Raw genomic sequence first — 8613 nt, forward strand, 5'->3', positions numbered from 1 at the left:
GTGCGTGTGTGTGTGTGTGTGTGTGTGTGTGTGTGTGTGTGTTAATTAAAGGTTAGTAAAATGTTTAATTAAAATGTTTGGTGGCTTGTGTAGTGAACTAACTACTGGACCTGAAGGAAATGATGAATGTAGTCATGTTTTATGGAATGTTTATTTAACTGTAGAAATAAATGTTTACCTGAATGTTTATTAAATGTTGAATACTGTGAAATGTTTCTAGAAAATTTATTATAAACTCAAATGTTAAAGTAAATATCTGCATGAAGTGTTCTGTGTACATATTAAAATGGTCTTTGGTATGTACAGGCGACGTTTAGAAAGCATGGGATAGTACTTACTTTCTATTATATAATCCATAACACTGTATTTTCCATTTGATTTTGCTCTCTCTCTCTCTCTCTCTCTCTCTCTCTCTTTATCTATTCCATCATCCTGTCTATCTATCTGTCTGTCTGTCTGTCTTTGTCTCATTTCTCTCACTTTCTCTCTCTGTCTTTCAACATTTTCTCCCTTACCGTTTACTCACTGTCTTTCTCCCTCCCAGTCTTCGCATTTCTCTTCCTCCCTCAGTGATATAACCTAACCTAACCTAACCTAACCTAACCTAACCTAATCTAGTCTAATCTAACGTAACATAACTTAACCTAACTTCTCATTAACCTAAGTCACCATTAATTATTCTTGTTGATTAAAATTGCTTACAAAATTGTGATGATATTCCGTTCAGGTATAGATGCACACTGTACTGTAATGGCCCGTTATTACAGCCTTTACCACATTACAGCGCTATTACAGCCACAAGCCCATTACAGCGTCATTACAACCAGAATTACATTACAGAGTCATCACAGCCTACAGCACATTACAGGATCTTATTGTCTTCGATATTAGATACAAATATGGAATTAAAAAACTTCCTGTATTCATGTAATCAGCGTAAGTGCAATTAGAATGTGAACACTACATGACCCGCGTGACTGTACCGGTCTAGGGATGGCATTGCTGTAATTTTCGTCGTATTGTCAGGTATTACTGTCTTGGGTCATCGCTGTATTACTGTATCCCCCCCCCCGTGTTCATGTATTTCCCCTGTCACTCCATTCCCTATCTGTATATTTCCCCCATTTACTACTGTATTGCTGTATCACTGTATTACTCGGTATCACTCGGAAATTCCTATAATTACTGAGTTTTTGTATCACTATATTATCCTATCACTATATCTATAACTATGTATTGCTAAATTTATGTATTTCTTTATCACTGTATTTCTGTATCAGTACTGTATGATTATTACTTATCACTGTATTTTTGTTTCACTGTATTGCTGTATGATTATAGTTATTTTGTATAATTTTTGCTGTATTGCTGTTTCTATAATCGTCATTTTCTGTAATCCTGTATTTATTTAGTTCTATAGATGTATATTTCTGTATTTTATGTATTTGTATCTCCTTTTATTTATGTATTTCTATAATTCTCTTATCTGTACATTTCTGTAATTCAGTATTTATCTATTTTTTGCATTTATTTTAGCCTGTATTTTCACTCCCCGTTCACTGCCTCCCTGTCACTGCCTCCCTATCACTGCCTCCCTGTCACTGCCTCCCTATCACTGCCTTCCTATCACTGCCTCCCTGTCACTGCCTCTCTGTCACTGCCTCCCTATCACTGCATGAGCGCATCATTGCCCCTGCGAGTGAGTGTGGCGGCGGGGAGAGATTGAACAGTTTTATCCAGTGCGATGACGGATGGGCTGAGGGGACCATGGAACGAGGGAGGGAAGTGTGTGTGTGTGTGTGTGTGTGTGTGATGGACGAGCTAGGAGGGAGGGAGAAGTGATAGAGGATAGATCAAGCGGAGGAGAGGGAGGTAGAATGAAGGTGGTGGTTGAAAGAGTAGTAATGATGATGATGAGAGAGAGAGAGATGATAATGGCAACACACAAGGAAACGGTAAGGGAAGAACGTAAAGCAAAGATGGACATAGTGTAAACGAAGATGAATAAGGAAAATAATTATAAACAAACAAACTAATCAAATTACAATGAATAAAATCAACAATAAAAACAATAGAGTTATGAGAAGTAACTAATAATAAGAATAAACTTGTGAATAAATAAACTGAAATAATGACATAAAACGACAATAACAACAGATAATACACACACACACACACACACACACACACACACACACACACAGGAGTATATACAAACATACATAAAACAGTTATAGGCAATGCTTCCGTGTAATGCCTGTCGGTAGTGGAGTTTACAATCTGAATTCTACATTGTGAAAAAAGGTGGTGGTGATGGTGGGTGGTGATAGTGGTGGTGATGGTGGGTGGTGGTGGTAGTGGTGGTGGTGCAATCAGTAATAGGTAAACATCCTTTCTTCTTCCTCTTTCATTCTCCTTATTTATTTCTCTCTCTATCTCCTTCGTTATACCTCCTCTTTCCTCTTCAGTCTCCTGCTCCTATCCATCCCTATCCATTCTCTGATATTCTTCTTTCTTCCTCCTTATCTATCCTTCTCTCTTCCCTCCATTTTAACTATCTTTCCATCTTCCTCCTCCTCCTCCTTCTCGTCATCTCTCCTTCTCACATCCTCTCCTCTCCCTCTTCACACCAGCACCTCACTAGCACAGGTCGACAAGCTGGAGTAATTCATTCCTCCTTTGAAACTGGACGTCAATGGGATTCCATCTTCTGACCCTTCCTCCTCCTCCTCCTCCTCCTCCTCCAACTTCTTCTTCTTCTTCCACCTCCGGACTTCTTCTTCCACCTCCGGACCCTTCTTCCTCCTCTTCATTCATATCTAGTCCTCTTTCCTGGCTCTATCTCATCCCCTCCTCTTTTCCTCTCCAAGACGCCTCCCCCTTCAACTTTTCCTCCTCAAGACAACCCTTCCCGCCTTCCTCTTCCTCCTCCTATTTCTCCTCACCAAGACCCTCCCCCCTTCTTCTCTTCCTCCTCCTATTTCTCCTCCCCAACACCCTCTCTTCCTCTCCTCCTCCCACCAAACAATAGTCATGTCCCGGAACGAATTCGTGTCAGAGTCACTCAGGCGGTTGTGTAGGTGGGACCCCGGGGCCTTAGCTATTGTGTAAACTCGATAACTTTTCAACGAACTTGTAACAAATCTTATCGAGAGTTGACGTTGTTGTTGATCTTCTCGTGGGCTTAAGGTGGGTTCGGTATTAGTTGTTGATCCGATTAGAATTGACGATTTGCTGACGATTTTTTTTTTTTGTCTTGAGTATCTGTAAAATGGCGTCAGGATATTGCATATACTTGGTGTTAGGGGAGTGGACAGATGTCAGTGTTTGATATTTACGTGGATGGTGATATAAAGACGAAGGAGAGAATTATCACTTTAGCGGAAGGTCGTGTCGTGGTTATTTACTACACCCGGGAAGTTTGTCTCTCAGGAGTTAAGATAATCAGATAAGGTGGAGAATTTTTTACCGCATAAGACGACAAATTCCAAAACATTTTCTTCTTAGACTTTGGTCGAGTTTCAGAAACCCTTGTTAGTGTGTCACATAAACCCTCAAGAAACTAATTTTGGGGGTTTTGTTTTAATTTTTGTGTTTTTTTTCTTAGTTTTATGGTAAATAATTCGATGACCTAATTTAGTATTTTAGTGAATTAATATGACACATTATGAGTAAGTCTGCATGTCAGCCACTCTATTAACTGTGTGTTGATGTTAGCAATAAGTATATAAGGTGACTTTCTACTCGTCTTAGCTATTTCCTGTTACTTTCTTCTCGTCTTTACACTTTCTGTCTCCCGTTGAGTCACCCAACACAAGACTGGGGGAGAAATGAGGGCATTACTATATATAAACAGGGGAATATTTTGTCTGTCTAGGGTAATACTATAGATAAACTAGGGAATATTTTATGTCTAGGGTAATATTATAGATAAACTGGGGAATATTTTGTCTGTCTAGGGTAATATTCTGCCTAAGTAATACTGAAGTAATGTTTCACTTGATTATTGAATTATAAAGAAGTATTAATATCTTATAAATTTAGTAATGCAAAATTAACTTTTTTTTCAACACAATAATTAGTTTTAACATAATTCACTTAACTTAACTTACCTTAACTCTATAACCTGAGCATATCGGTATTATACATTATACATGCTCTTTACATAATGAATATTCGACCAATGAAAAGACATGTATTCCTCGTATGTCTTATCTATGTATAAAATATACACGCAGTTCATTTCCATACGAGTTTATAAGCAATACATAAACCAAACCACTTATCATTAAGAACAGGTGACAGGTTAAATCAAGGTGTTGTATTATTAATGGCCTATAAGGTTGGTGCAAATATACACACAGGATGATTGAGGATAGCAGATATAAGTAAAGTTATCGCTGTCAAAAATCATAACACATTAAGGGTCTTATCAATGATGGACAGGCGCCTCTGATACGGGGCTTCAAACATTCTTAATGGTTCACGTGGCTTAGATCGAAGCTTTGAAGTGTCGAAGTTTTATTCACGTCACCAAGAGCGGCAAGAAAGGATCTGAAGTGTCGAGCAGCTCATTCGTTGAGAGTCATTTTTAAACCTCCATGATTCATCTGTACTTACTAAATATTGAAGGTAATTATGGGTCTACATTGGAGAGCCATGATAGGATTTAGTCTCAGTTGGTTCACATTATGTTGTTTCGCTTCTGGTGGTTCATGTGGAGTGATACTATGTGGGATCTTTCTCTGATGGTTATGTGGTTCATTATATGTTGGTTTTGCTGAGACTGACACCACATAGATTATCAATTGGTGGTTCATTACACTCTAGATTAGGAACTATATGTTGGTTCACTAAAACTCACTATATGGAAAAAAAATAAAAAAATCATAAAAAATAAAAAAAATAAAAGAAAAATAGCACTGTAACCTTTGAATAGGATTTTGTTTTATCAAGTATATGTTAATGTCCGCCAGAGGAACAATAGAGTTTTTATTTTATTTAGAGATATCCAGCTATGATCGAGGTGTTATGAACGTCTTGACGAGAGGAATATATTCTTGGTATCAAATCCCTTAAATGCTAAATAATTATAAAGTTAGAACGAAACACCAACCACTATCACCTAGTCTTTGTAACCTTGAAACTCTTGACAGTAATATTCTAACTGTTGATCGTTATAGTGAGTGACCTCTATTTAGCGGATTATATGGGAGAATGTAGTCCTTTATATCGAGGTTGTCTATTAGATGTAAAACCTCCATATAACGGATTTTAATATTCGTTAGAGTGATGTCCGTTAAATGGGGGTTTTCGTGTGCATTGTTGAAATTTCCGTGTTATCATCCATTTCCCTCTCATGTCTGTCTGTCTCTCTCTCTCTCTCTCTCTCTCTCTGGTCTTTACTCATAAAACTCACGACTCGCAGTTCTTGATCTGTGAGGTATGCTGACGGCCTCCTCATAATTTTTATAATCCACTAAAAATTTTCTCGGACATGGAACAATGCAATTTCCACTTGTTGACAGTTTCTCCTATTATTATTTTTTTTACATCTCTCCCGTGAATTTTTGAAAGAAGAGAAAGATAGAAAGAAAAGAAAGAAAAATAATAGGGTATAAGTTTGTATATAATTTAGGTTAGGTTAGGTTAGGTTAGGTTAGATTTATATGTGAAAATTATACAGTGGAAGATATATTGTTACCTATATGTTACATTGGTTAATTCCCCAGTTAACCAGGTTGGTAACACATATAATATAATTGGGCTTTTGGTAACGAAACCCAATTGAAGTTCCTTGTTTTATTATAAAAGGATTATGTCTATAATTCCTGAGTGTAGATCAACCGTAAGTTCCACTATTTATGAGTGAAAGCGAAAGAGAACGGCTTTTATGAATATAAACGTGGATCACGTCCATTCGATATTAGTTGATGTGAGTGACTGATGAGTAGTGACCCATCGAGGGAGAACGGTATGGGTACGTCGTTACCCCTCGAGGGAAGACGGAGCCATCCACTGGGGCTCTCAAATAACGTCTTCCTCCAGTCAAGGATATCAAACTACTGCTCGCTACAGGTGGCCAGAGAGCCGGCTACTTATGCCTTTACTCAGCATAGTATGACGCAGCTTCCCGTGGGCACACCTTATCACGTGCATTGAACATGTCACCTCATAGCCAGTGGAAAGTTACAGGGTGGTGAAATCTGAATATAAATCAGATGTAAAACCCCATTCATATAATACTTCTGTTGATGAGACAGGGGCCATTACAATATCATGATGTATTAGTTGAGTTATATAACGCACAACCCAATTACTGTCACGAATTAAACAAAATTGACTTCTCGTGTTGCTGTGTTATGAGTTGACAATGACCAATTTTAGTAAGGTATTATAAATTTTATCTGAACCCTCAAATGTTTATATCGTATCCTAACCTTACCTAACCTAACCTAACCTTAACTTACCTAACATAACCTTACCTTACCTTACCTTACCTCACCTCACCTTACCTCACCTCACCTTACCTCACCTTACCTTACCTCACCTTACCTCACCTTACCTCACCTTACCTTACTTTACCTTACCTTACCTTACCTTACCTTACCTTACCTTACCTCACCTTACCTCACCTTACCTCACCTCACCTCACCTCACCTCACCTTTCCCCGGATTCTCTTCTCTACTAGATCATCACCTCATCTTGTGCTTCTCTCCCCTACGTTTATTTATTGTGGCCGCCACGACACTTCACCCAATATAGAAACAAAGACGACACAGGTAAACAAACAGCAACACCTGATGAGATTTTGTGGATGGAAAAAAAAAAATGACCCACCTGTCGTATATTATATAACACAGGTGAGGGAAAAGATGAAAGGAACAAGGTATCAGTCTCGTGAGATTTTTTGAGGCGACATCTTTTCTTTTTTTCTGTCTAACAAATCTCACTCTCGTCCCATCACCGAGGCTGTGTATCTTTTTTATAATCCCGCCGACGACAGGGAAGAATTAGTCTGGTGACAGCTTTATCCTTATTATCTCACGGTTATGGCCCGGAGTCCAGGGGCACCAACCTCGAGATGACTTCCTTCAATCTTCCAGCAAATTTTCATCACCAGTAAGACTCACGTATAGTTATATATCAACAGTCCATATACAAATAGTATCTGACATTGGTGGTGTTGGTGGAATATTCATATGATTATTGAAGGATTTGTTAGTATGAGGATTATTAACACACAATAGTCTTTTATAGTTCATGGGAGCTTTATTACCCAAGGCTTATAACTTCTGTAGACGACCCTGGACCTTGTTGACCTCTAGAGACACCCACCTTAGAGCTCACCTACCAACGTAACCATCAGTTTGTCATTGCTGGAGTGACAAAGACAGAAACAATGCTCTACTGTATACACTTTTAAGTAAATATATATTATTGACAGGACATGTGTGTGTACAAATATGTATTAATCATTTGTTCATTTTCAATCAAGGAGATGACATTTTATTTTCAAATATAGAATGTTGAGCTGCAATTTAAATTAATATTTACCGTACGTCATAGCTTGTTTATACCGTGTAAAAAAATCGTTGTGTGTGTGTGTGTGTGTGTGTGTGTGTGTGTGTGTGTCATGACTGAAAGGAGAAACACAAGCAGAAGTTCCATGTTGAGAGGTTGGGTATGATCGCTCCCCGGCGTGTGGGTCATAATTATCTCCTAAACTTACAGCAGTAAATATCGTCACCTAACTTTAGTCATCCTAACTCACTCTTTTCTGTCTCAACTTTCAGTATAGTTATCGGCAGTGATAATGTAGTCTCTCTCTCTCTCTCTCTCTCTCTCTCTCTCTCTCTCTCTCTCACACCGGTTTGTAAATATTCTCTTCCCTGTTGACCTTTGACCTTAGGCAGGGAGTCACCAGACGGTCTTTATCTGAGTCGTTTAAAACTCTGGCTTATTGCGAAGGTCCTCAGAGGTCCTCTAACTGTCCACTTTGTCAACTTGACCTCAGGAGAACTTTGCCCCTTGTCACCATAACCTGAAAGTTATCTCAGATCTCATCCCACCCTTGTAGGATATCTAGGACCCCCCTCCCACCACGCTAGGCTAGGACCTGTGAACGAGGTCTAGGAACATCGCGGAAGAGGTAAGTTTAGGCCATGGAAGACCGTCATAAAGTATAAGAGATAAGCCAGACCTATTTTAGATAAGAACTGTATTTTTGGGGGAGTCCTAAAAAAAAATTCTGGACTTAAAAACATTGCATAAGGGTGAGATTAAGGTGAGGGTGTTGTACTAGTGGTAAAAGTCTTAGTCAGAGTTTATTTAGGATGACATTAGTTTAGGGTGCAATGGCTGAGTGGATACAATGCTCGCTTCTTGTCCTGAGGGTAACTAGTTCGCGTCTGTTCCACCATCCCCCCCCCCCCCCCAGTTGTGACTTAGTATACTGTGTGCTGGATCCGCCCCCCAGGCCTGTGGGACCAACTTATTATTATTATTTTTTTTTGAATCTCTCTCTCCAAAGTAGTTTTAGAGAGAGAGAGAGAGAGAGAGAGAGAGAGAGAGAGAGAGAGAACACACACAACTAATTGCTCTTCTAACTT

This window comes from Homarus americanus, unplaced genomic scaffold (assembly GCF_018991925.1).
Source record: "Homarus americanus isolate GMGI-L3 unplaced genomic scaffold, GMGI_Hamer_2.0 scaffold60044, whole genome shotgun sequence".
NCBI lineage: Eukaryota > Metazoa > Arthropoda > Malacostraca > Decapoda > Nephropidae > Homarus > Homarus americanus.